Consider the following 6,000-nt stretch of genomic DNA (forward strand, 5'->3'; position numbering starts at 1 on the left):
CTTTGTAACAATACACAAAAGAGAAAAACACATAACAAGCATTAAAAAAAGAGGGCGTAGCCTGCAACTGTGAAAAGAAAGCACTCACAATGAAGACAGGCTTTTTAAAGAGACAGTACTCAGTATCGAAAACTAAAGAACACATTCTGTTGCTTGTAACCCTTTCCCTTTCTCTTACAACAAGCTACGAAAAGGGAACAAAGCAGCCAACAGCAAACTTCCACACCTCACACACACTGTCAGAGAGACTTGCAGAGACTATAAACACTTAAACGAAAGAAAATTCTCTAGTTTATAACAGAAGTGAGACAGAATCTTTCCTCTTCCCCTTTTTCCTGTTTTAAATCCCTTATCTCTGCACTTTGTTTTCAATTTCCAATGTTTCCTACTGAACTCAATTCTGAACCGATTTAAAATCTCATGTGGGAAAGACCTTTAATCAGGCTTGTATTGACTCTCCTGTTTAAAAGTTTTCTCCTTCTCCTTCATTGCTAGAGGAGGGGGTATCGTGACATAGAATACGAACAAGAAAGGGGTACTGGGGAACCAGCCGAGAGTTCGATTCTCTTTCTTGTTTCACTTTCTAGAACCTCTATGACTGCCTCTCTGTCCAGTTGATCCCAGTGTATATCGTCCCCTTGGACTCCCCGTAGTGATAGCCGACACGAAGGCGGACTGGCATCCTGGTTTACCTTGCAACTCGTAGACTTTAAGTCTGCATTTACTGTGGTCGGCCTCCCTGTTTGGTTTATCATTATCTCTCGAAGGGCTCCCCTCACATTCTACATTTCACACCTCAAATCACGATTCGCCTTTGCTAACCTACTGATTTCCTCCTTAGTTTCTTATGCCCCAATCTCAAGAATGGCCACGGAGTTAAACTAAAAAGTAGGACCTCAAAGGTAGTAATCTCAGGATTGCTACCAGTGCCACGGGCTAGTCAGAGTAGGAATGACAGGATAGCTAGGATGAATACGTGGCTTGAGAGATGGTGCAAGAGGGAGGGATTCAAATTCCTGGGCCATTGGAACCGGTTCTGGGGGAGGTGGGACCAGTACAAATTGGATGGTCTGCATCTGGGCAGGACTGGAACCAATGTCCTAGGGGGAGTGTTTGCTAGTGCTGTTGGGGAGGGTTTAAACTAACGTGGCAGGGGGATGGGAACCGATGCAGGAAGTCAGTGGGAAGTAAAGTGGTGACAGAAACAAAAGGCAGTAAGGAAGAGTGTACAAAACATGACCGGACAGATGGTCTGAGAAAGCAGGGCAAAGACCAAGGGAAGTCTAGATTAAACTGCATTTATTTCAATGCAAGAAGTCTGATGGGCAAGGCAGATGAACTCAGGGCATGGATGGGTACATGGGACTGGGATGTTACAGCTATTACTGAAACATGGCTAAGGGAGGGGCAGGACTGGCAGCTCAATGTTCCAGGGTACAGATGCTATAGGAAAGATAGAGCATGAGGTAAGAGAGGAGGGGGAGTTGTGTTCTTGATTAGGGAGAACATCACGGCAGTAGTGAGAGGGGATATATCCGATGGTTCGCCCACTGAGTCTATATGGGTAGAACTGAAAAATAAGAAGGGAGAGATCACTTTGATAGGATTGTACTACAGACCCCCAAATAGTCAACGGGAAATTGAGGAGCAAATATGTAAGGAGATTACAGACAGCTGCAAGAAAAATAGGGTGGTAATAGTAGGGGACTTTAACTTTCCCAACATTGACTGGGACAGCCATAGCGTTAGGGGCTTGGATGGGGAGAAATTTGTTGAGTGTATTCAGGAGGAATTTCTCATTCAGTATGTGGATGGCCCGACGAGAGAGGGGGCAAAACCTGACCTCCTCTTGGGAAATAAGGAAGGGCAGGTGACAGAAGTGTTAGTGAGGGATCACTTTGGGACCAGTGATCATAATTCCATTAGTTTTAAGATAGCTATGGAGAAGGATAGGTCTGGCCCAAAAGTTAAAATTCTAAATTGGGGAAAGGCCAATTTTGATGGTATTAGACAGGAACTTTCAGAAGTTGATTGGGAGAGTCTGTTGGCAGGCAAACGGACGTCTGGTAAGTGGGAGGCTTTCAAAAGTGTGTTAACCAGGGTTCAGCGTAAGCACATTCCTTATAAAGTGAAGGGCAAGGCTGGTAGAAGTAGGGAACCTTGGATGACTCGGGAGATTGAGGCCCTAGTCAAAAAGAAGAAGGAGGCATATGACATGCATAGACAGCTAGGATCAAGTGGATCCCTTGAAGAGTATAGAGATTGCCGGAGTAGAGTTAAGAGAGAAATCAGGAGGGCAAAAAGGGGACATGAGATTGCTTTGGCAGATCAGGCAAAGGAGAATCCAAAGAGCTTCTACAAATACATAAAGGGCAAAAGAGTAACTAGGGAGAGAGTAGGGCCTCTTAAGGATCAACAAGGTCATCTATTTGCAGAACCACAAGAGATGGGTGAGATCCTAAATGAATATTTCACATCGGTATTTACGGTTGAGAAAGGCATGGATGTTAGGGAACTTGGGGAAATAAATAGTGATGTCTTGAGGAGTGTACATATTACAGAGAGGGAGGTGCTGGAAATCTTAACGCGCATCAAGGTAGATAAATCTCCGGGACCTGATGAAATGTATCCCAGGACGTTATGGGAGGTTAGGGAGGAAATTGCGGGTCCCCTAGCAGAGATATTTGAATCATCAACAACTACAGGTGAGGTGCCTGAAGATTGGAGGGTAGCAAATGTTGTGCCTTTGTTTAAGAAGGGCGGCAGGGAAAAGCCTGGGAACTACAGACCGGTGAGCCTGACATCTGTAGTGGGTAAGTTGTTAGAGGGTATTCTGAGAGACAGGATCTACAGGCATTTGGAGAGGCAGGGACTGATTAGGAACAGTCAGCATGGTTTTGTGAGAGAAAAATCATGTCCCACGAATTTGATTGAGTTTTTTGAAGGGGTAAACAAGAAGGTAGATGAGGGCTGTGCAGTCGACGTGGTCAACATGTACTTTAGCAAAGCCTTTGACAAGGTACCTCATGGTAGGTTGTTACATAAGATTAAATCTCACGGGATCCAAGGTGAGGTAGCCAATTGGATACAAAATTGGATTGACGACAGAAGACAGAGGGTGGTTGTAGAGGGTTGTTTTTCAAACTGGAGGCCTGTGACCAGCAGTGTGCCTCAGGGATCGATGCCGGGTCCGCTGTTATGTGTTATTTATATTAATGATTTGGATGAGAATTTAGGAGGCATGGTTAGTAAGTTTGCAGATGACACCAAGATTGGTGGCATTGTGGACAGTGAAGAAGGTTATCTAGGATTGCAACGGGATCTTGATAAATTGGGCCAGTGGGCCGATGAATGGCAGATGGAGTTTAATTTAGATAAATGTGAGGTGATGCATTTTGGTAGATCGAATCGGGCCAGGACCTACTCCGTTAATGGTAGGGCGTTGGGGAGAGTTATAGAACAAAGAGATCTAGGAGTACAGGGTCATAGCTCCTTGAAAGTGGAGTCACAGGTGGATAGGGTGGTGAAGAAGGCATTCAGCATGCTTGGTTTCATTGGTCAGAACATTGAATACAGGAGTTGGGATGTCTTGTTGAAGTTGTACAAGACATTAGTAAGGCCACACTTGGAATACTGTGTACAGTTCTGGTCACCCTATTATAGAAAGGATATTATTAAACTAGAAAGAGTGCAGAAAAGATTTACTAGGATGCTACCGGGACTTGATGGTTTGACTTATAGGGAGAGGTTGGATAGACTGAGACTTTTTTCCCTGGAGAGTAGGAGGTTTAGGGGTGATCTTATAGAAGTCTATAAAATAATGAGGGGCATAGATAAGGTCGATAGTCAAAATCTTTTCCCAAAGGTCTATAACGAGGGGGCATAGATTTAAGGTGAGAGGGGAGAGATACAAAAGAGTCCAGAGGGGCAATTTTTTCACTCAAAGGGTGGTGAGTGTCTGGAACGAGCTGCCAGAGGCAGTAGTCGAGGCGGGTACAATTTTGTCTTTTAAAAAGCATTTGGACAGTTACATGGGTAAGATGGGTATAGAGGGATATGGGCCAAGTGCAGGCAATTGGGACTAGCTTAGTGGTATAAACTGGGTGACATGGACATGTTGGGCCGAAGGGCCTGTTTCCGTGTTGTAAACTTCTATGATTCTATGATTCTATACTATTATGCTGTTATTGTAACATAAATGATAGGTCCTGTGATCTATTGACTTCTTGTACTAACATCTCTTTTACCTCTTATCTGGTCGCCCTGATGAGCACAGAGGTGCACAGCATAGACCAACAACATGTCTACCTTTCTCCATTTTAAACTTTTTCTCATCCGCTTGTTTCTGGGCCTAATTAACCACCTCGTAATTTATTTTTTCCTCATCAATCCCTATCATAGACAATAATTCCGCTATTTCTAGATTCCCAAGCTTTTTTTTTCATTCATTCGTGGGATGTGGGCATCGCTGGCAAGGCCAGCATTTATTCTCCATCCCTAATTGCCCTTGAGAAGGTGGTGGTGAGCCGCCTTCTTGAACCGCTGCAGTCCATGTGGTGAAGGTTCTCCCATACTGCTGTTAGGTAGGATGTTCCAGGATTTTGACCCAGCGACGATGAAGGAACGGTGATATATTTCCAAGTCGAGATGATGTGTGACTTGGAGGGGAACGTGCGGGTGGTTTTGTTCCCATGTGCCTGCTGCCCTTGTCCTTCTAGGTGGTAGAGGTCGTGGGTTTGGGAGGTGCTGTCGAAGAAACCTTGGCAAGTTGCTGCTGTGCATCCTGTGGATGGTACACACTGCAGCCACGGTGTGCCGGTGGTGGAGGGAGTGAATGTTTAAGGTGGTGGATGGGGTGCCAATCAAGCGGGCTGCTTTGTCCTGGATGGTATCAAGCTTCTTGAGTGTTGTTGGAGCTGCACTCATCCAGGCAAGTGGAGAGTATTCCATCACACTCCTGACTTGTGCCTTGTAGATGGTTGAAAGGCTCTGGGGATTCAGGAGGTGAGTCACTCGCCACAGAATACCCAGCCTCTGACCTGCTCTTGTAGCCACAGTATTTATGTGTCTGGTCCAGTCAAGTTTCTGGTCAACGGTGACCGCCAAGATGTTTGTGGGGGGGATGGTAATGCCATTGAAAGTCAAGGGGAGGTGGTTAGACTCTCTCTTGTTGGAGATGGTCATTGCCTGGCACTTGTCTGGCGCGAATGTTACTTGCCACTTATCAGCCCAAGTCTGGTTGTTGTCCAGGTCTTGCTGCATGCGGGCATGGACTGCTTCATTATCTGAAGGGTTGCGAATGAAACTGAACACTGTGCAATCATCAGCAAACATCCCCATTTCTGACCTTATGATGGAGGGAAGGTCATTGATGAAGCAGCTGAAGATGGTTGGGCCGAGGACACTGCCCTGAGGAACTCCTGCAGCAATGTCCTGGGGTTGAGATGATTGGCCTCCAACAACCACTACCATTTTCCTTTGTGCTAGGTATGACTCCAACCACTGGAGAGTTTTCCCCCTGATTCCCATTGACTTCAATTTTACTAGGGCTCCTTGATGCTACACTCGGTCTCAAAGGCTGCCTTGATGTCAAGGGTAGTCACTCTCACCTCACCTCTGGAATTCAGCTCTTTTGTTCATGTTTGGACTCGGGCTGTAATGAGGTCTGGAGCCGAGTGGTCCTGGCGGAACCCAAACTGAGCATCGGTGAGCAGGTTATTGGTGAGTAAGTGCTGTTTGATAGCACCTTCCATCACTTTGCAGATGATTGAGAGTAAACTAATGGGGCGGTAATTGGCCGGATTGGATTTGTCCTGCTTTTTGTGGACAGGACATACCTGGGCAATTTTCCACATTGTCGGGTAGATGCCAGTGTTGTAGCTGTACTGGAACAGCTTTGCTAGAGGCGTGGCTAGTTCTGGAGCACAAGTCGTTAGCACTACAGCCGGGTTGTTGTCGGGGCCCATAGTCTTTACTGTATCCAGTGCACTCAGCCGTTTC

Source organism: Heptranchias perlo, chromosome 3, assembly GCF_035084215.1.
Source record: "Heptranchias perlo isolate sHepPer1 chromosome 3, sHepPer1.hap1, whole genome shotgun sequence".
Classification (NCBI taxonomy): Eukaryota; Metazoa; Chordata; class Chondrichthyes; order Hexanchiformes; family Hexanchidae; genus Heptranchias; species Heptranchias perlo.